This window comes from Oncorhynchus nerka, linkage group LG14 (genome assembly GCF_034236695.1).
Source record: "Oncorhynchus nerka isolate Pitt River linkage group LG14, Oner_Uvic_2.0, whole genome shotgun sequence".
In the NCBI taxonomy this organism is placed as follows: domain Eukaryota; kingdom Metazoa; phylum Chordata; class Actinopteri; order Salmoniformes; family Salmonidae; genus Oncorhynchus; species Oncorhynchus nerka.
Genome location: NC_088409.1, coordinates 25892411 through 25916787, shown reverse-complemented (window position 1 = coordinate 25916787; position 24377 = coordinate 25892411). Strand labels below are relative to the sequence as shown.

General features: G+C 43.9%; 1 protein-coding gene across 1 annotated transcript in view; it reads right to left on the bottom strand.

Annotated features, from left to right (window-relative positions):
• LOC115115903 (voltage-dependent calcium channel gamma-4 subunit-like) overlaps positions 1-21669 on the bottom strand; it is a 42522-nt gene extending 20853 nt beyond the window's left edge. The window contains exon 1 of the mRNA XM_065027108.1: positions 21345-21669. The gene's annotated coding sequence lies outside the window, so the exon portion shown is untranslated. The remainder of the gene's footprint in view (positions 1-21344) is intronic.
• Positions 21670-24377: the final 2708 nt, after the last annotated feature.

The following is a 24377-nucleotide window of genomic DNA, read 5'->3' as shown; positions in this document are numbered from 1 at the left end:
CTCAAAGTGATCTGTCCCTCTCTCTCTTAAAGCGATCTGTCCCCCTCTCTCATAAAGTGATCTGTGCTACAGATGACCCCCTCATCTCTTTCATTGTGCTACAGATGACCCCCTCATCTCTTTCATTGTGCTACAGATGACCCCCTCCACTCTTTCATTGTGCTACAGATGACCCCCTCATCTCTTTCATTGTGCTACAGATGACCCCCTCCACTCTTTCATTGTGCTACAGATGACCCCCTCATCTCTTTCATTGTGCTACAGATGACCCCTCCACTCTTTCATTGTGCTACAGATGACCCCCTCATCTCTTTCATTGTGCTACAGATGACCCCCTCATCTCTTTCATTGTGCTACAGATGACCCCTCCCCTCTTTTTGTGCTACAGATGACCCCCTCATCTCTTTCATTGTGCTACAGATGACCCCTCATCTCTTTCATTGTGCTACAGATGACCCCTCATCTCTTTCATTGTGCTACAGATGACCCCCTCCCTCTTTCATTGTGCTACAGATGACCCCTCATCTCTTTCATTGTGCTACAGGTGACCCCCTCCACTCTTTCATTGTGCTACAGATGACCCCTCCACTCTTTCATTGTGCTACAGATGACCCCCTCGTCTCTTTCATTGTGCTACAGATGACCCCCTCGTCTCTTTCATTGTGCTACAGATGACCCCCTCATATATTTCATTGTGCTACAGATGACCCCCTCATCTCTTTCATTGTGCTACAGGTGACCCCCTCCACTCTTTCATTGTGCTACAGATGACCCCCTCCACTCTTTCATTGTGCTACAGATGACCCCCTCGTCTCTTTCATTGTGCTACAGATGACCCCCTCGTCTCTTTCGTTGTGCTACAGATGACCCCCTCATCTCTTTCATTGTGCTACAGATGACCCCCTCCTCTCTTTCATTGTGCTACAGATGACCCCCTCATCTCTTTCATTGTGCTACAGATGACCCCCTCATCTCTTTCATTGTGCTACAGATGACCCCCTCCACTCTTTCATTGTGCTACAGATGACCCCCTCCACTCTTTCATTGTGCTACAGATGACCCCCTCCACTCTTTCATTGTGCTACAGATGACCCCCTCCACTCTTTCATTGTGCTACAGATGACCCCCTCCACTCTTTCATTGTGCTACAGATGACCCCTCCACTCTTTCATTGTGCTACAGATGACCCCCACCACTCTTTCATTGTGCTACAGATGACCCCCTCCACTCTTTCATTGTGCCACAGATGACCCCTCCACTCTTTCATTGTGCTACAGATGACCCCCTCCACTCTTTCATTGTGCTATAGATGACCCCTCATCTCTTTCATTGTGCTATAGATGACCCCTCATCTCTTTCATTGTGCTACAGATGACCCCCTCATCTCTTTCATTGTGCTACAGATGACCCCCTCGTCTCTTTCATTGTGCTACAGATGACCCCCTCGTCTCTTTCGTTGTGCTACAGATGACCCCCTCATCTCTTTCATTGTGCTACAGATGACCCCCTCCTCTCTTTCATTGTGCTACAGATGACCCCCTCATCTCTTTCATTGTGCTACAGATGACCCCTCATCTCTTTCATTGTGCTACAGATGACCCCCTCCACTCTTTCATTGTGCTACAGATGACCCCCTCCACTCTTTCATTGTGCTACAGATGACCCCCTCCACTCTTTCATTGTGCTACAGATGACCCCCTCCACTCTTTCATTGTGCTACAGATGACCCCCTCCACTCTTTCATTGTGCTACAGATGACCCCCTCCACTCTTTCATTGTGCTACAGATGACCCCCTCCACTCTTTCATTGTGCTATAGATGACCCCCTCATCTCTTTCATTGTGCTATAGATGACCCCCTCATCTCTTTCATTGTGCTACAGATGACCCCCTCATCTCTTTAGTTGTGCTATAGATGACCCCCTCCCCTCTTTCGTTGTGCTATAGATGACCCCCTCATCTCTTTCATTGTGCTACAGATGACCCCCTCATCTCTTTAGTTGTGCTATAGATGACCCCCTCCCCTCTTTCGTTGTGCTATAGATGACCCCCTCATCTCTTTCGTTGTGCTATAGATAACCCCCTTTACTAGTGTTCCTGTCTCTCACTGGGTGGATAATGCCTCTCAAAAACTCTTCTTAACCATTGTGGCTGTGTCCAATTGCATGTGTGTGTGTGTGTTTGTGCATGAGAGAGAGAGAGAGAGGTATAGAGAGCGGGAGTGGTTGTGTGTGACCTTAAACACAAACCAAATGATTTTATCCCGTGCCTCTGAGTATTTAGTGAATGACCTTACTAAAAAGCTGCTGAGTTATTCCCCTTAGCCTCAGCTCCCCTGTGTCTACTGTCATTTAATTATGGGCAATGAAGATTGGAGGGAAGGGTGCGAGAGAGTTTGAGAGCGAGAGAGAGTGAGTAAGAGAGAGTTAGAGAGAGAGAAGGGGAGAGAGGTAGAATAAAATGTTTCTCTGTAGATTCCATTATAATCCAATATAACGTTATAGACAAGACAAGTGTTGTCTTTGTAGACAAGACAAGTGTTGTCTTTGTAGACAAGACAAGTGCTGTCTTTGTAGACAAGACAAGAAGTGTTGTCTTTGTAGACAAGAAGTGTTGTCTTTGTAGACAAGAAGTGTTGTCTTTGTAGACAAGAAGTGTTGTCTTTGCATTTATGACCGAATAAGAATTAGTGATGTGAAGTGGATCCTAATCACACCACAGATCACCTTCACGAATATGAAAAGTAAAAACATAAACCGCTCCTTCCAAAAACAGCCCCATAAATCACAAAGGAGATATGGATATTTTAGCAGCTACAGTATTAGCTATTCATTGCATAGATCAACTACCAAATTGCTCTTTGAATAAATGATGACGGCTATGATAACTTTCCTCACACACGTGAAGTGCAGAAGGTCTACAGAAGTAGGATCTTAATTTGATCACTCTGGTGCAGGAAAACTTTCCTGCTATGAAGGACATATAAAACGTGTATTTAAGGTTTAAAAAGGCTTCTGAAGTTTGTATTTCCCACTTGGAAATTTCAGACTTGATTTCCCTTATGAAAAATGGATCAACCCCTACAAAAATGTCCATTAATTATAATCCACATAATAATTCACATTTCCTGATGCTGTAGGATTATGTTCCTGCTGTAGCAAACGGTCTCAAATGAAGGTCCTACATCTGTACGTGACTGGAGAGTGAACACGCTAGGGAACATTCTGTCCAGTAAGGTGCCCAGCCTAAAGCCCACACACCACAGTTAGAGATTCACAGAGTTCAGAGGCAATTCATGACCTTGGGACTACAAGGCTCTATCTGCACAAAGCATACTCTAATTCTGAGATATTGAGCATCAAAGTTTTCACATCCCAGACCTCAAAACATTCTTGTCGTGAATCATTTTTTATAACCCATTAGGGTCCTCATCTTAAAGGTACCTGAAGTGCAGAGTATCAAAATCGTGAGACATTTGTAAATCAGTTTTTTAGGGGGGTGCAATCGCACATGGAACCTTGTGGCTCTGAAATGTCAATCTGGGTTCAACCATAAGGTTCTATCTGAAACTTCTGAATTCCACATGTTCAGTTTTTAAGAAGACTGTATCTATTTGAATACATAATTCAACAGCACTATTCTACCAAGAGAGAGTCAACACATCCTCAAATACATTAAGACATGTATTATGGTCATTAGATTAATTGGTCATCACTGAACAACGACGTGACAGCATCATTTATTTTAAGATTTCTGACTGTTTTATTGCTTATGTGCCATTGTTGCTAGCTAGACTAGCCTAGCCCATACTTAGAGGGAGAAGGCAAAGACATACACTACCATTCAAACGTTTGGGGTCACTTAGAAATGTCCTTGTTTTTTAAATACATTTTTTTTGTCCATTAAAATAACATCAAATTGATCCGATATACAGTGTAGACATTGTTAATGTTGTAAATGACTATTGTAGCTGGAAACGGCAGATTTTTTGTGGAATATCTACATAGGCGTACAGAGGCCCATTATCAGCAACCATCACTCCTGTGTTCCAATGGCACGTTGTGGTAGCTGATCCAAGTTTATCATTTTAAAATGCTAATTTATCATTAGAAAACCCTTTTGCAATTATGTTCTGATTAAAGAAGCAATAAAACTGGCCTTCTTTAGACTAGTTGAGTATCTGGAGCATCAGCATTTGTGACTTCGATTGCAGGCTCAAAATGGCCAGAAACAAAGAACTTTTTTAATAACTCTTTGAAACTCGTCAGTCTATTCTTGTTCTGAGAAATGAAGGCTATTCAATGCGAGAAATGTCCAAGAAACTGAAGATATTGTACAACTCTGTGTACAATTCCCTTCACAGAACAGCGCAAACGGACTCTAACCAGAATAGAAAGAGTAGTTAGAGGCACCGGTGCACAACTGAGCAAGAGGACAAGTACATTAGTGTCTAGTTTGAGAAACCGACGCCTCACAAGTCCTCAACTGGCAGCCTCATTAAATAGTACCCGCAAAACACCAGTCTCAACGTGAAGAGGCGACTCCGAGATGCTGGCCTTCTAGGCAGAGTTGCAAAGAAAAATACTTCTCAGACTGGCCAATAAAAATAAAAGATTAAGATGGGAAAAGGAACACAGGCACTGGACAGAGGAAGATTGGGAAAAAGTGATATGGACAGACGAATCTACATTTGAGGTGTTCGGATCACAAAGTAGACATTCGTGAGGCGCAAAAAAATGAAAGTGCTTGACGCCATCTGTCAAGCATGGTGAAGGCAATGTGATGGTATGGGGCTTTGGTGGTGGCAAAGTGGGAGATTTGTACAGGGTAAAAGGGATCTCGAAGAAGGAAGGCTATCACTCCATTTTGCAACATATGTTTGAAGGACAGCTAAGTTTGATGGACACAATTATTATTTAAATTAAAAATCATTATTTATAACCTTGTCAACGTCTTGACTATAATTCCTATTCATTTTGCAACTAATTTCATGTATGTTTTCATGGAAAACAAGGACATTTCTAAGTGAGCACAACCTTTTGAACGGTAGTGTATGTTCTGATTAGAGCTCGACCGATTATGATTTTTCAACGCCGATACCGATACAGATTATTGGAGGACCAAAAAAGCCGATACCGATTAATCAGCCGATTTTTTTTAGATTTATTTGTAATAATGACAATTACAACAATACTGAATGAACACTTATTTTAACCTAATATAATACATCAATAAAATCAATTAAATAATGAAACATGTTCAATTTGGTTTAAATAATGTAAAAACAAAGTGTTGGAGAAGAAAGTAAAAGTGCAATATGTGCTATGTAAGAAAGCTAACGTTTAAGTTCCTTTCTCAGACATGAGAACATATGAAAGCTGGTGGTTCCTTTTATAATATGAGTCTTCAATATTGCTCAGTCAGATACTTAGATACCTGTATGCTTGTATGCTCAGTCAGATTATATGCAACACAGGACACGCTAGATAATATCTAGTAATATCATCAACCATGTGTAGTTAACTAGTGACTATAAGATAAGTTTAATGCTAGCTAGTAACTTACCTTGGCTTTACAGGCAGTCTCCTTGTGGAGTGCAACGAGAGAGAGGGAGGTCGTTATTGCGTTGGTGACAATGTGAAAATCTGTCATATTGCCCCTGAAAGAGGCAGTTAATCCACCATTCCTAGGCCGTCATTGAAAATAAGAATGTGTTTTTAACTGACTTGCCTAGTTAAATAAAGGTATAAAATTATATTTTAAAAAACGGCAAATCGGCTCCCAAAAATACCGATTTCCGATTGTTATGACAAATTGAAATCGGCCCTAATTAATCGGCCATTCCGATTAATCGGTCGAGCTCTAGTTCTGATTGGTCCATGTGTATTTGTTCAGGCTTGTGATTGAAGATAGAACGTTATAGCATCACGTTCAAATGGGTTTATGCAGAGAGGACCATCTAAACCATCTATGAAGAACCATATAATGTCAGCTAGAACCTTATAGTCCCAAGGTTTGGAATCACATGTCCAACTATATGCGTCAACCTCTCAGGACCTTCGTCTGTGTTCCATAAGAGTGTCACGTTGTATAAATGATTGGAATACATAATAGGGGGTTTTAATACTCCATCCAAAAATACAACATGCCATGAAAGGCACGGGGACGAAGCCCAAAACAAACACGGATACAAAAACACAGGGATGTAACCCAAACAAAAGAGCAAGGTTAAACCTCTAATAAACACACGGGACGAGACCAGTAATAACAATACACAGGACGAGACCAGTAATAACAATACACGGGACGAGACCCGTAATAACACTACACAGGACGAGACCCGCAATAACACTACACAGGACGAGACCAGTAATAACAATACACAGGACGAGACCAGTAATAACAATACACAGGACGAGACCAGTAATAACACTACACAGGACGAGACCAGTAATAACAATACACAGGACGAGACCAGTAATAACAATACACAGGACGAGACCAGTAATAACACTACACAGGACGAGACCAGTAATAACAATACACAGGACGAGACCCGTAATAACAATACACGGGACGAGACCCGTAATAACAATACACAGGACGAGACCCGTAACAACAATACACAGGACGAGACCAGTAATAACACTACACAGGACGAGACCCGTAATAACACGACACAGGACGAGACCCGTAATAACAATACACAGGACGAGACCAGGAACAACAATACACAGGACGAGACCAGTAACAACAATACACAGGACGAGACCAGTAATAACAATACACAGGACGAGACCAGTAATAACACTACACAGGACGAGACCAGTAATAACAATACACAGGACGAGACCAGTAATAACAATACACAGGACGAGACCAGTAATAACACTACACAGGACGAGACCAGTAATAACAATACACAGGACGAGACCCGTAATAACAATACACGGGACGAGACCCGTAATAACAATACACAGGACGAGACCCGTAACAACAATACACAGGACGAGACCAGTAATAACACTACACAGGACGAGACCCGTAATAACACGACACAGGACGAGACCCGTAATAACAATACACAGGACGAGACCAGGAACAACAATACACAGGACGAGACCAGTAACAACAATACACGGGACGAGACCCGTAATAACAATACACAGGACGAGACCCGTAACAACAATACACAGGACGAGACCCGTAATAACACTACACGGGACGAGACCCGTAACAACAATACACAGGACGAGACCAGTAACAACAATACACGGGACGAGACCCGTAATAACAATACACAGGACGAGACCAGTAACAACAATACACAGGACGAGACCAGTAACAACAATACACAGGACGAGACCCGTAATAACAATACACAGGACGAGACCAGTAACAACAATACACAGGACGAGACCCGTAATAACAATACACAGGACGAGACCAGTAACAACAATACACGGGACGAGACCCGTAACAACAATACACAGGACGAGACCCGTAATAACAATACACGGGACGAGACCCGTAACAACAATACACGGGACGAGACCCGTAACAACAATACACAGGACGAGACCCGTAATAACACTACACAGGACGAGACCTGTAATAATGAGTACACAGGACGAGACCTGTAATAATGTGTACACAATACACGCAGCGCGAAAGCCGAAACAACGAAGTTCAGGTACTCACAAGACCGACGGACATGGGAACAATAACCGACAAGACAATGGTGAACAGAGGGCACATATATACAATTACTAATCAGGGGAATTGGAATAAGGTGTGCACAATGAGACAGTTCAGTGACGCCTAGAGTCCGGTGACGTAGACCTCCGGAACTGGTGCACAGAATGAGCAGCAGTACCGGGGGAATCCGTGACAAAGGGAGGAGGACGAAATCTACTAAGACACACTGTTAAAGTAATTCTACTTATGATGTTGGCATGATTGCATCCCTGAATGATACAAATATAGATAGGCACTGAAAATAGATTCCTCATGAGGACTCAAATGACAACACAATAGAAGCAATAGACTAAAATACATCAGAACATAACAGAGAATAGAAGACAAACTAACAGATGTTCTGTGTCTGTAGCTTCTCTGTGACATTAGTCTCATTCACCAGCCAAGTCTCTGAGAACAGAAACAGGAAGCTTAGACACCTGGCTCATAAGACTACAACAACATTATCAACATCCAACACGCAGACCAACTGAAAGCATCACAGTCATTATGAGCAGGGAGGGTTGTGTGTAAGATCAGGCTGCAGATGAGAGTCTGGCAGGAGGAGGAGGCTGAGCTGGAACACCTGAGCACGGTCCTCACTCCTGGGTCTACACAGCTGGCACCTTGAGCAAGGCTCCACACGGACAGACATCCACACACACACACGCACTTACATGCTTGCATGCACGGACACGCACGCATGCATGCATGCACGCACACACTCACATGTGCGCACATGCATAGAGTAAAATGTTCATGCAGAGACAAAGACAAATTATATAAGCAGTTGAGATTCATTTTTGTGTCACCCAGTGGAAAGCATTTAGTCACAGAGCACATCAATCAAACAGCACCTGGAAGAGTAATGCTATATCTCTGTCTTATCACCGAAATACTGGAATACAGGTTTGGTTGAACAGCACTGCCCCCCTTGGACTGTGCCTCTCTAATCTACAGATGCTACGTAGGGACACATTTTAATTTGGCCGATAAAGGACATGCATTGAAAATGTAGTTAATTCATTGAGAAATTATTTTGTGCAACCAATTTTGTCCACATGCCCCATCGCACACATGTTGATTTTCTATCCACACCAGATGACACACAGGTTAAAATAGCAAAACCAACTGTGAACCAATTCATTTGGGAGCATGTCAAACACACATGAAAGACTCATGGACATTTAACTAGCTTGATGTTGCTAACTAAATGTCCTGGAAGATGAACGTTGGGTTGTTATTTTACCTGAAATATAGTCCTTTTTTTTGCTGGATCTTTGTAGTATTTGGACCCGGAGTCGTACAAAATGTTGTGTTTCTCTACTCTGACTATGAACATTGAGCAATCCCCTTCTGAGCCAATGCATTCAGCCTAATAAAGCCTAATATATACATTTCATATATGCTATTGCAAAAAGAATCCTTTGGTTATGTTAATGAAGGTCTTCGGTAACAAATGTTTTTCATCTGTTAATGTTACTGTAGGGTGTAAAAAACAATTCAAGTGTTTTACACCATCACAAAGAAATGCATTATTATTTCATTAAGGAAGGTCTTAAGAAACTTACAAAATGTATTGTATTTCAAATGAACAGAACAGCATATTTGAACATGTATTATGTTACTAGTCTGTGCTTACTGGATATGGCTACGCTGCTGCAAGTGCTCAATTATAGATCGCATGGAATAGCGGATATAATATTCAACATTTTGAAATAGAGCCCTTGCCTTAATTTTAAGAGTTGCTTGGCAAATGTACAGTATGTGTTTTAGAAACATTCTAACCTGCTCTTTCCAATTGGTTATGAAATCAAAATGTCGTACCTGCAGGAAGGATGATTTGCTTTTTAATTTGCTTTTCTGGTGAGCTCTGTTCCCTTTGTCAATTACCCATACTGCACTGCAATCTCTTCATTCACAAGGCAATTGATAATATTGTCACCCATCAGACTATTGTCAATTTAAACTTGTTTTTAGGCTACACCTATTATTATAGGCCTATGTGTGAAATGAGTTTTGATCCAGTTTAGGTGTACAGTAGGCCATTGTCAGATGGCAGCCAACTGTTGGGTGAAGAAAGGGGGGGGGGATGACATGTCCTCCTAAAACTGCTTAGTTATGGAAATTCTAACAAAGGCACTGTGTGTTGAATAAACTTATTTAGGAAAAGTTCAGGACGGGGCGGGTGTAACTTTAAAACAGTCTTATATGACCACCGATCAGCACTTTTACACTGTTAAACGGAGTCTTATGTGACCTTTGATCAGCACTTTTACACTGTAAAACAGTCTTATATGACCACTGATCAGCACTTTTACACTGTGAAACTGAGTCTTATATGACCACTCATCAGCACTTTTACACTGTGAAACTGAGTCTTATATGACCACTGATCAGCACTTTTACACTGCGAAATGGAGTCTTATATGCCTAAGAGGAGTCTCATCGGATGATACAGAGACAACAGAAACAACAGCAATGTGGGCATGCACACAGAAACACACACACACACACGAGCATAATACACAGTCAATATATACATCATCTAAACATCTAAACCATTAACACTCCATCACTTTACAGTAGATCAATGGAAAGTGCTTTAGCCAACTACATTGTCATGGGCCCACGCATACACACACAAGCACACAAGGACACACACACACACACAGGCCCATGTTGTGTGACTGTTGTTCACTGAGCATGACAGTCAGAGGCGGCTCTGTGAAGTCTTTTATCTCTGCTCTATACACTCAGTGACTCTACACAGGCAGAGTGGCTTTATGTCTCTGATACCATAGGGCTGATTCATCACACTGATATACAGCACCACCACATCATACAATACACCAGCTAGTTCATTTCCATGACAGGAAAACACAGGTGATGTACATTCGTGGCCAAAAGTTTTGAGAATGACACAAATATTAATTTTCACAAAATCTGCAGCCTCAGTTTGTATGAGGGCAATTTGCATATACTCCAGAATGTTATGAAGAGTGATCAGATGAATTGCAATTAATTGCAAAGTCCCTCTTTGCCATGCAAATGAACTGAATCCCCCCCAAAATATGTCCACTGCATTTCAGCCCTGCCACAAAAGCGGACATCATGTCAGGGATTCTCTCGTTAAGACAGGTGTGAGTGTTGACGAGGACAAGGCTGGAGATCACGCTGTCATGCTGATTAAGTTTGAATAACAGATTGGAAGCTTCAAAAGGAGGGTGGTGCTTGGAATCATTGTTCTTCCTCTGTCAATCATGGTTACCTGCAAGGAAATACGTGCCGTCATCATTGCTTTGCACAAAAAGGGCTTCACAGGCAAGGATATTGCTGCCAGTAAGATTGCACCTAAATCAACCATTTATTGGATCATCAAGAACTTCAAGGAGATCGGTTCAATTGTTGTGAAGAAGGCTTCAGGGCGCCCAAGAAAGTCCAGCAAGCGCCAGGACCGTCTCCTAAAGTTGATTCAGCTGCGGGATCGGGGCACCACCAGTACAGAGCTTGCTCAGGAATGGCAGCAGGCAGGTGTGAGTGCATCTGCATGCACAGTGAAGCGAAGACTTTTGGAGGATGGCCTGGTGTCAAGAAGGGCAGCAAAGAAACCACTTCTCTCCAGGAAAAACATCAGGGACAGACTGATATTCTGCAAAGGGTACAGGGATTGGACTGCTGAGGACTGGGGTAAAGTCATTTTCTCTGATGAATCCCCTTTCAGATTGTTTGGGGCATCCGGAAAAAAGCTTGTCCGGAGAAGACAAGGTGAGCGCTACCATCAGTCCTGTGTCATGCCAACAGTAAAGCATCCTGAGACCATTCATGTGTGGGGTTGCTTCTCAGCCAAGGGAGTGGGCTCACTCACAATTTTGCCTAAGAACACAGCCATGAATAAAGAATGGTACCAACACATCCTCAGAGGGCACCTTCTCCCAACCATCCAGGAACAGTTTGGTGACGAACAATGCCTTTTCCAGCATGATGGAGCATCTTGCCATAAGGCAAAAGTGATAACTAAGTGGCTCGGGGAACAAAACATTGATATTTTAGGTCCATGGCCAGGAAACTCCCCAGACCTTAATCCCATTGAGAACTTGTGGTCAATTCTCAAGACGAGGGTGGACAAACAAAAACCCACAAATTCTGACAAACCAAGCATTGATTATGTAAGAATGGGCTGCCATCAGTCAGGATGTGGTCCAGAAGTTATTGACAGCATGCCAGGACAGATTGCAGAAGTCTTGAAAAATAAGGGTCAACACTGCAAATATTGACTCTTTGCATCAACTTCATGTAATTGTCAATAAAAGCATTTGACACTTATAAAATGCTTGTAATTATACTTCACTATTCCATAGTAACATCTGACAAAAATATCTAAAGACACTGAAGCAGCAAACTCTGTGAAAATTAATATTTGTGTCATTCTCAAAACTTTTGGCCACGACTGTATATACAGTTGAAGTTGGAAGTTTACATACACTTTAAAAACTCAGTTTCACAATTTCTGACATTAAATCGTGGTAAAGATTCCCTGTCTTAGGTTAATTAGAATCACCACTTACTTTTAAGAATGTGAAATGTCAGAATAATAGTAGAGAGAAGGATTTATTTCAGCTTTTATTTCCTTCATCACATTCCCAGTAGGTCAGAAGTTTACATACACTCAATTAATATTTGGTAGCATTGCCTGTAAATAGTTGAACTTGGGTCAAACATTTCGGGTAGCCTTCCACAAGCTTCCCACAATAAGTTGGGGGTGAATTTTGGCCCATTCCTCCTGACAGAGCTGGTGTAACTGAGTCAGGTTTGTAGGTCTCCTCGCTCGCACACGCCTTTTCAGTTCTTTGGAAGTATGTTTGAGGTCATTGTCCCGTTGGAAGACCCATTTGCGACCAAGCTTTAACTTCCTGCCTGATGTCTTGAGAAGTTGCTTCAATATATCCACATACTTTTCCTGTCTCATGATGCCATCTATTTTGTGAAGTGCACCAGTCCTTCCTGCAGCAAAGCACCCACATCTGATGCTGCCACCCCCATGCTTCACAGTTGGGATGGTGTTCTTCGGCTTGCAAGCCTCCCCCCTTTTCCTCCAAACATAACAATGGTCATTATGGCCAAATAGTTCTATTTTGTTTTATCAGACTCACGTCGTCTACTGATTGGATTTCTGCAAATATGTATCTAAATACCATGGGAGTCCTCTTACATTTGGGAACTCTACAGTTCTATTGATCAAACAACCATAAAAAGGTAGGCTATCTTTGCCTATATGCATATCAACAACTACAAGATCAACAACTAATGCTAGCCAAAGCAAGGTTAGCTAATATCTAATGAAGGAACATTAGATAAATCCTCAATCCTTTTCAACTTGATGGCTGTCATAATTGCACTGATAAACGACGGATAATTGCAGCCTGCTCATCTTTCTGCAGCTTGCCTGCCAATGCATGCGTTGTCCCAACCAAGCACCCAACTAACTGGCGAAAGTTGGCTAGCTTGCTAGCTAGCTACTTCCAGACACAAATGAGAAAACACCTCACTGACCATTTTACTCGCCTTAGCAGAGGTGGTTAGGCTGTTTACATGTTATCTAGAGTGTTCGTGACTAACTATGACTTTTATTTTTTACTAACACCAGTCATATTCAGAGGGTCTTGCACGTTCGTAAATTCATCAGTTATTCTTCACTCTGGCACACTAAGACAAGAGTGGTCTAAAATCGGAGTAGATAGCTAGCCAGAGTGAATTTGCTAACTGGATAACAGTTGTTCAGCATACCTAGCTAGCTACAAAAGCTGTTCACATTTCTTGCTAGCTAACCAAATGACACGTGCATCTCTAGCTGTGTAGCCACCGAAAAATGATACGAGGAGAAAAAGTCACTCACCCATTCTGTCAATGACATGACGTCCTCCTTAGCAGCTAACTAGCTAGCTATCTAGCTAAAGTTAGGCCCTGTGTTTTTAGCTTGATACATAAATAGATCCACTAGCATACTAGCCACATTATCACATTATGATTATGGCTTGTGATCATTGCCCTTGCTAGTTTGATTGTATTGACATTCCCAGCCTTAGTTACATTTGTTTTGTCAAAGTAGATGTGTATTAGTGTTGTCACGATACCAGAATTTTTACTCCAGAATGACCACCTGTTACGCGAGTGCAGCGTCAAAAGGACCTTGTGGCTGCAATGAGCCAAGATAAGTTGCTAGCTAGCATTAAACTTATCTTATAAAAAACAATCAAAAAAAATAATTGTCTGATTGAAATCATCAATATTTTGCTCAATAGTTTGCAAAAAAAGGTACTATGGTAGTGAATTGATGTTAGCTTCACTTGTAAGCTAGCAATGAAAGTTAGCCTACAAAACTGGAAGCTACCGGCATCTTATTGCATTGTAAAGTGTTCTAGCCTGTAATGGACATTGTTATGTGAACAGTAATTAACAAATGAAATATTTCTACATGCCGTGTTGCATTTTTCAAGTGTGTTAACTTCTGTGCAGCATAATAAGTGGTGATGCAGTCCAGACTCCCAGTGAAAGCAGTGGGAATAGCAATGAGGAAGTGGAGCAGGCATGATGTTCTCGCACTATAAGCAGTGTTTCCTCAGGACATGCTACAGTTAGCAATGAGGAAGTGGAGCAGGCATGATGTGCTCGCACTATAAGCAGTGTTTCCTCAGGACAGGCTACAGCTAGCAATGAGGAAGTGGAGCAGGCATGATGTGCTCGCACTATAAGCAGTGTTTCCTCAGGACAGGCTACAGCTAGCAATGAGGAAGTGGAGCAGGCATGATGTGCTTGCACTATAAGCAGTGTTTCCTCAGGACAGGCTACAGCTAGCAAGGAGGAAGTGGAGCAGGCATGATGTGCTCGCACTATAAGCAGTGTTTCCTCAGGACAGGCTACAGCTAGCAATGAGGAAGTGGAGCAGGCATGATGTGCTCGCACTATAAGCAGTGTTTCCTCAGGACAGGCTACAGAAGCAATGAGGAAGTGGGGCAGGCATGATGTGCTCGCACTATAAGCAGTGTTTCCTCAGGACAGGCTACAGCTAGCAATGAGGAAGTGGAGCAGGCATGATGTGCTCGCACTATAAGCAGTGTTTCCTCAGGACAGGCTACAGAAGCATTGAGGAAGTGGAGCAGGCATGATGTGCTCGCACTATAAGCAGACATGGGCTGCGCTGATAGAAAGACTTGATCCTCTCTCAATCAGTAGACAACGTGAGACACATTTGACTGGTGAGAGACTGGGAAAAGACTGGGGAGACACTGGGGAGACACTCGAGAGAGGGACTGGGGAGAGGGACTGGGGAGAGACTGGAGAGAGGGACTGGGGAGAGGGACTGGGGAGGGACTGGGGAGAGGGACTGGGGAGAGGGACTGGGGAGAGGGACTGGGGAGAGAGACTGGGGAGAGAGACTGGAGAGACACTGGGGAGAGACTGGAGAGAGGGACTGGGGAGAGACACTGGGGAGAGACACTGGGGAGAGACACTGGGGAGAGACTGGGGAGAGACACTGGGGAGAGACACTGGGGAGAGACTGGGGAGAGACAATGGGGAGAGACTGGAGAGAGGGACTGGGGAGAGAGACTGGGGAGAGACTGGAGAGACACTGGGGAGAGACTCGAGAGAGGGACTGGGGAGAGGGACTGGGGAGAGACTGGAGAGACACTGGGGAGAGACTGGAGAGAGGGACTGGGGAGAGGGACTGGGGAGAGACTGTAGAGAGGGACTGGGGAGAGGGACTGGGGAGAGAGACTGGGGAGAGAGACTGGGGAGAGAGACTGGAGAGAGGGACTGGGGAGAGAGACTGGGGAGAGAGACTGGAGAGAGGGACTGTGGAGAGGGACTGGGGAGAGGGACTGGGGAGAGGGACTGGGGAGAGAGACTGGGGAGAGAGACTGGAGAGAGACTGGGGAGAGACTGGAGAGAGACACTGGGGAGAGACACTGGGGAGAGACACTGGGGAGAGACACTGGGGAGAGACTGGGGAGAGACACTGGGGAGAGACACTGGGGAGAGACTGGGGAGAGACAATGGGGAGAGACTGGAGAGAGGGACTGGAGAGAGGGACTGGGGAGAGAGACTGGGGAGAGACACTGGAGAGAGACACTGGGGAGAGACACTGGGGACGCAAGACTGGAGAGACACTGGAAAAAGATGAGGAGAGACTGGGGAGAGACTGTGAATAGACTGGGGAGAGACTGGTTGGAAACTGGGGAGAGACTGGGAAGAGACTGGAGAGAGACTGGAGAGAGACTGGTTGGAAACTGGGGAGAGACTGGGGAGAGACTGGGGAAAGAAAGATTGAGAGAGACTGGGGATAGACTGGTTGGAAACTGGGGAGAGACTGGGGAGAGACTGGGGAGAGACTGGGGAAAGATTGAGAGAGACTGGGGATAGACTGGTTGGAAACTGGGGAGAGACTGGGGATAGACTGGTTGGAAACTGGGGAGAGACTGGGAAGAGACTGGGGGAGAGATTGCAGAGACTGGGTACACTATAATGAGAGGCTGGGTAAGGAGAGCCTGGTTAAGGAGAGGCTGGTTAATGAGAGACTGGGTAAGGAGAGGCTGGTTAGAAGAATGGGAGCCCAGAACCATAGTCATAAAAGGCAGCCCTGCAACAAAAGCATTGATCCTCTGAACAATTGCTGCATGACAGAAATGATGATCATTGCAGAACTCAACTACTGCGTTTCACTAAAGAGAGAAACAGAAGGAGTGAGAGAAAGGGAGACGGGGGGAAAGAGGAAATCATTCCTTCCTGGGACTGGAATTACAGTGTAGTGAAAGAGATGGAAAGGAGAAAAGAAAGAGGAAATGTTCAAAAGAGTTTCAGATATTCTGTCCAACTGTTCTAGGTCACCCATAAATTGGCTGATATCACTTTTACCCCTAGGCCAGTGCTCCTCATTGGGTAGTGGGTGTTCCACATTGACATTGGATGAAGTGAGTTCCCCCCTTTCAATGTAAAGCAATTTGTAATTTTGAACAAAAACGTATATTCAAACCTGCCCAACACCAAGATTACCAACAGAAACCAATTGGAGCCACATGTCCTAGATGGAATGACCCAGCACTTCCATCAGAGCAATCTGGAAACAGTGTCCTCAAACAGAGATGGAAGGAGGACAATAGTCAGTGGCCTATAATGATCTCCAGGCAGGCAGCAGAGCTAGACAGAGCAGAGGCCTCAGTAACACCACTCAGTAACACCAGAACAGTAAGAGCACAACAGATGACAGATTGAGAGTCAGATAAGTGGAGCTGATAGGGCCCTCTATAAACTTATGTCATAAAGAATTACACTTTCTATGAATCACCTAAGAAAAGTTTGAATAATTAGTGCGTAACACTTATATATCATGCCTTTTAAAGACACGTGCTGGATGCATGGAGGCCTGGATGTCTAATTGTCAGAAGATCCCGATGGTTTGTCGTAAATTGACTATGACATTAAATCTCAAACTGTACTATCTGTTCAATGTAAATGTAATATCTATGGGGGTACTGCGTATCTATTATTGATTATCTTTGGGAGACCTGCAGATTTACAACACACCTCATTCCAGGGGCCCAACTTTGGTTTTAGAAGTGGGGGGGGCATCATTTGTTTTATATAACAAAAATGTATCCAGTTGGATAAACACTCCAAACAGTCTACCCGACCGCTCGGAGGCGTCCACATGGTCCTAAAGCTCACCGTTGCCTCATTTTCTATCACATTCCAATGATAAAACTGGGGGGGGGACTAAAATGCAATTTCAGAATAAGGGGGGGACCTCCCTAGATTCCTCCCCGGATTCAACTAGTTGATTAGTGCTGAAGATATCCCTCTAGTGGTGTGGGGGCTGTGCTTTGGCAAAGTGGGTGGGGTTATATCCTTCCTGTTTGGCCCTGTCCGGGGGTGTCCTCGGATGGGGCCACAGTGTCTCCTGACCCCTCCTGTCTCAGCCTCCAGTATTTATGCTGCAGTAGTTTATGTGTCGGGGGGCTAGGGTCAGTTTGTTATATCTGGAGTACTTCTCCTGTCCTATTTGGTGTCCTGTGTGAATCGAAGTATGCGTTCTCTAATTCTCTCCTTCTCTTTCTTTCTCTCTCTCTGAGGACCTGAGCCCTAGGACCATGCCCCAGGACTACCTGACATGATGACTCCTTGCTGTCCCCAGTCCACCTGACCGTGCTGCTGCTCCAGTTTTAACTGTTCTGCCTTATTATTATTTCGACCATGCTAGTCATTTATGAACATTTGAACATCTTGGCCATGTTCTGTTATAATCCACCCGGCACAGCCAGAAGAGGACTGGCCACCCCACATAGCCTGGTTCCTCTCTAGGTTTCTTCCTAGGTTTTGGCCTTTCTAGGGAGTTTTTCCTAGCCACCGTGCTTCTACACCTGCATTGCTTGCTGTTTGGGGTTTTAGGCTGGGTTTCTGTACAGCACTTTGAGATATCAGCTGATGTACGAAGGGCTATATAAATAAATTTGATTTGATTAGTACTATACACAAACTGTAGCAGGCCCTACACTCACTGTTAAATCACAGAGTCAATGGGTTGAGTTGACATGGATCCTTATCTTACTGGGTCTCACCAATACACCAGCGTAGTAGCATGGATTTTAGCTTTCTGCATAGAACAATGATCAACACACAATGGAGAAGCAGTTTGGTGAGTGACAATAAATCAAACAGCTTTCAATGTGGCTTCAACATGTGCTACAAGTCTATCCAGCTAGCTCACGGTCTACAAGTCTATCCAGCTAGCTCACGGTCTACAAGTCTATCCAGCTAGGTCACGGTCTACAAGTCTATCCAGCTAGCTCACGGTCTACAAGTCTATCCAGCTAGCTCACGGTCTACAAGTCTATCCAGCTAGCTCACGGTCTACAAGTCTATCCAGCTAGCTCACAGTCTACAAGTCTATCCAGCTAGCTCACGGTCTACAAGTCTATCCAGCTAGGTCACGGTCTACAAGTCTATCCAGCTAGCTCACGGTCTACAAGTCTATCCAGCTAGCTCACGGTCTACACGTCTATCCAGCTAGCTCACGGTCTACAAGTCTATCCAGCTAGCTCACGGTCTACAAGTCTATCCAGCTAGCTCACAGTCTACACGTCTATTCAGCTAGCTCACGGTCTACAAGTCTATCCAGCTAGCTCACGGTCTACAAGTCTATCCAGCTAGCTCACGGTCTACAAGTCTATCCAGCTAGCTCACGGTCTACAAGTCTATTCAGCTAGCTCACGGTCTACAAGTTTATCCAGCTAGCTCACAGTCTACACGTCTATTCAGCTAGCTCACGGTCTACAAGTCTATCCAGCTAGCTCACGGTCTACAAGTTTATCCAGCTAGCTCACGGTCTACAAGTCTATCCAGCTAGCTCACGGTCTACAAGTTTATCCAGCTAGCTCACGGTCTACAAGTCTATCCAGCTAGCTCATGGTCTACAAGTCTATCCAGCTAGCTCACGGTCTACAAGTTTATCCAGCTAGCTCACGGTCTACAAGTCTATCCAGCTAGCTCACAGTCTACACGTCTATTCAGCTTGCTCAACTTCCCATAGGTGCTCTATCACAGTGGTTCCCAAACTGTTGAGCGAGGGTTCGACAGGGGGTCGATGGGGGGGGGGGTCACCCTCCCCCAAATTATTATTATTATACATTTATTTTTTAAAGGAACTCAGACCGGCTTTAAACTTACTCTTTCAAGTTGTAATAGTAGAATGCACAAGGTACAATTTCAAAATTTGGTAGTGCATCCTCAGTTCCTCTTGTCATGTCAGTCATAGCATAACTTAGCGAGCTATTTATAACGCACAATGTTCCCCAATGCTGGAAGGGGGCCCAGAGTGAAAAACTTTGGGAATCCCTGTTCTATCTTACAGGGCTGCTTTAAGAAAGGGTGTTTGAAACAGACCGCAGTCCTAATATTCTGGGAGAAATGAATCAGGTGAAAGTAATTATGCAAAGATTTTTGACCATCATGTAAAGCTCTATATTGCAGTGGATTGTAAATGTATCATCCCAACAACTTGGACTACGTTATTACATCAAGAGGTCAGACGATGCAATGGCATGGTTCTTGACAGTGCTGCAGCTGCAGTGATGGCTACATGCATGGAAGAGCCAGGGCCCTCTGGACAATCACACACATCATCACATAACAACAACCAATACAGAGAGCATGTCTGAGGGGGATGCTGTGGGGTCAGGAGAAAACAGAGCTGCAGAAAGAACCATAGCAATACAATGGACAGAATGGCCTTACAGTTCAGCTCCAAAATCCCCCATGATTCTTCCACCTCCAGCCAACATAGTGGAATAACATAATGTGCCACTGTAGCAGGTGTAGAAATAGGTTACTGGGAAAGATGGTGAATTCCGAGTGATGGCATGATATAATCATCAAGTAATCCGACATTTCAAATGGAATAGGGTTCCCAGTCCAAATGTAGTCTAACATTGCTTGGAATTGAATGCCTGTTAATTCTAAGAATTGAACAGCTGACTAGCAGAGCTGAGAGAGAGAGAGAGAGAGAGGCCTATGTTGGTGACAACTGAGAAAATGGCCATTTATAGAGAAAAAAATACAAATACTTATGAGCTACATGTCATACCAAAGATGCTGTTCTGCACTCTGGTCACTCAAACCCACTAATGTGAAATACCACTGGGGCACACCATTCCACCTCAGATTTCATAATCCTATGGAGAATTAAGGATTGAACAACCTATGTGTGGGTTTAATAGTTATGTATGGATCTAAGAGAAAAAAGGCATGTGTGGTGGTCCTCTGGGGAGAGGAGGCAGAGGCCTCAAAACAAGATGGTCACAAATGACATGCCCATAAGATCATGCGGTGCATTTAGGCTGCAGCAAGAAACGAATATAGGCTTCCATAGTTATTGGCGCGCTTGAGCATTCAGGCAGAGATAGACAGTGTGAAGGATGGATGATATGAAAGCGATGCCACACAGACACATGTTCGATACAGCACGACGGACAGAGCCGCGGCGGAGAGCCTGGAGAGACTGAAATACAGCGATGCGGACCGCAGTGCATTCATTAATACAGTATACACATCACACTAACTGCACTGCCTCCACCGTGGAAAATGGACGCCTAGTGTTACGCGACCGACCGACCGGCATAGTGCGTGAGAACTCGTTTGACTGAGGATCAAAGACACATTCACACACTATGACCTCAAACACACTGAAAATGTGCAGGACATTCTCATACAGGCATATTAAACACCTGTATAAACGGATTTCTATGGATGCGCTGTCGCCCAAACGCGATATTATAGGGATATGTAGTTGCATTCGAAGCATCATTTCTGCTCTTGTATTGTAATTTGCAGAACAAAGGCACATTAATTGGACGTTTAATTGCCTACATTCATGGTCTGTTACTGTTTTAGTAAGTTGTGTGCAGTGTGAAACGAATTGGCAGGAGAATGTAGCTTGCAAATAGCCATCGATTGATTGGTTTTTCGTTAAACCAAATACAAGCACTTAAACAATGACCAATATTATAACCTATATTACAAGCCCCGAATGTAAATAGTCTTATAGACAAGTCTTACCTGCCGGCTTATTATTTCAGAAGCTTATTCGAAGACCGTCGCACTCCCAAAGAGAGGAAAAGGAGATGGGGAGAAAAAGAGAGAGAGGGGGTGGACGACAAAATAACGGCCTCGAAATAACAAACAGGGGGGTAATAAGACAAAATTACGTGAAAAAAATACCGTGTAAGAAACTGTATGTCATTTCTCTACTAAACATAACTCAGCCATATGATGAAATGGTTTTAACAGATATACAGCGGATACACAGACACATCAGTGAAACACGAATTTGTCTACAGTAGATGTAGCCAATGCGTGTGTGTACTCCGTGAGAATGCGTCTCCCCCTCCCCTCCAGTTGCGCGAGTGCTAGTTCGCTCTGTCTGCCCGTCCGTTCCTCTATCTATCTCTCACACCGAGCCATCGACGTAAGCAACTTGTCGCATCCGACGGAACTCTTCAGTGATGTGAACGGATAAGATTGACTACTCGAAAATCAGAATAAACTGGCTATTCATTTGCTGCTGTGCATGTAGGCTACAACAGGGCTCTTCTGTTTGGGGCAACACAGATGCTAAAACCACCGTCTTTTGGCAATCATAATTTTTCTACACGTGGTTATTGGAGCGTGTGTGTATGTGCGACAGTTGCGTGCACGCCTAAATTGCATGCTAGCCATGACCAAGTTAAGAGTGTTATTGATGTCGATATTTTGTTGAAGGTCGGCAGGATGGAGATTCATCGGGATTTTTTTTTTTTCATACAACAGAATATGATGGCCATTTTCACCGCTGTCTAAAGAAATGCAGGGTTATGAGCATTGCGGTAGCACAGTTCCGCAGAGAGAGAGAGAGAGAGATGCCACGCATAATTGTATAGAGGGGAGGGGATAAAAACGTTAACGGTAGGCTATTTTTGGTAAGATGGTGATTCGAGACCACAGAAGGTAAAATGCCCTGTTTTCCACGCCTGATAAGAATTATGTCATCATCTCCTTGACTCAAATACACACTGCTGCTGTAAATACTGTCATCTTCTGAGGCATGATTCAACAACGTCTGGTTTGTAGGTTGACATATAGCCAGTGGTTCCTGTACACCGCCACTATTCTAATTCAGTGCATATTTGTGTGTGAACCAGGCGACCAGAGGACTGACTGAAACATGACCTTCAATGGCTTTAATAAAATGTCTTTACCCATTCCCTTCCTCCCTTCCTCTCTCTTCATCACCCTCTCTATCTTACACACACACATACACACACGCACAGAAAAAGGGGAGCTGAAGAGAGCTAATGCAGAGTGACAGGTCTTTCATGCAGTAATGGTGATGGTGAAAAGAGAGATTCACTCAACCCCATACTGCTACCTACACACACACACACACACACACACAGAGAGAGCTGACGTCACAGAACCACATGTTTATAGATATGTGCTCACAAAGGCTATAATAGCACACGTTCACATCACACCAATATTCACACACTATAAATCCTAGCACTTACTCCTGTGTGATAGAACATCCTTGAAGTTAGACAGCACAGACATTTTATATTTATATACGTATATTGATTGTTGGCCATTTGGCCTGCATCATTTCCTTCACACACACACACACACACACACACACAGTACTGATCAATCAGACTGCCCTTGGGCAGTAGTGGCTTGTACCACGATAGAGGAGAGGCTAGTGTTTTAATTCATCGCTTAGTGACCTACACTGCAATGCAGTGCACGCTCCTGCAGGTAATGCCTAAAATGAACCTTCAGTTTGACATTTGGTTTGACTTCGAAATTTGATGTTTGAGGAACATGGATGAACGTCTAATTCTGACGTGAGTCTGTGAGAGCTAGTTGACACACACACACACACACACACACAGACCAACGCAAATTACCCCATGGTGTGTTGTATTCTTGTGACTCACTGAGCTAAAGCCTAGGAATCAGATTAGGAAGCTAACGCGAGTCTCCAAGTATCAGGCAAGCATAGGCTGGTGAAGCAGCTCGGTTACACTCACACACTATTTAACCAGTGCTCCACAGTGTGTATGCCATGCATTATAATAAAGGCCTGCAGTATTTCAACCCTGCACCAATCCCCACCTTCAGAGTCGACTGCTCTGAATCGCACCGCATACACACACACGCGCACACACACACACACACACACACACACACACACACACACACACACAGTATCAATGCATGCCAATGTGAGTGAAATCCAACCAAGAGACTTGTATTGTTACACCTCCAATAACACTGACGTCATCACAATCAGTATGGGATCAGTTTAATCAAGATTCTACAGTATTATTTCCATGGATTTAGTAAAAGCTATTGACAATCTCTTTTCTTTGACGGTGCATCAAGGAGCAAAAAGGTGCTGTCTTTACAAAGATCATTATGTGCTAGAAGAGTACAACCTAAGGTTGCAACATTCCAGGAACTTTCAATAAATTCCCTGGTTTTCCAGAAAATATTTTTGAAGGATTTCCTGCTTATTCCATGAATCGTCCAATCAGGATTTCAGGAAAACCAGGGAATTTATTGAAAGTTCTTGAAATTTTGCAACATTAGGCCCACCTACACCCTCTGATGAAACAGCAGAAAGAAATAGACTTGGGGATGAGGGAACAGGGGAGAAGAATTCGGCGAGAGAAGAATGGGACCGAGGGAAAAGATCAACAAAATTGTCTCTACAAATTCTCTATTAAAATGTAATGATCATAATGGAGTGAATGATTGTAAAAGAAGACTGAATGGCAGGAGGAAAGAACAGTCACAGAAGCCCTGTTTATACCTGGTTCTAAAATGCATCCTTTGTCCTAGTCTTGTCCATATTCTGATTGTGCCCACATTTGTTGACAGGTGTAGACAACCAAACGACCCATTGTGATCTGATTGGGATCAGATCATCATGCCCACCTCCGGAAGTAGTCAGACATACATTGTGGGCTCCTGAGTGGCACAGCGGTTTAAGGCACTGCATCCCAGTGCTAGGGGCGCCACTATAGACCCGGGCTAGATTCCAGGCTGGATCAC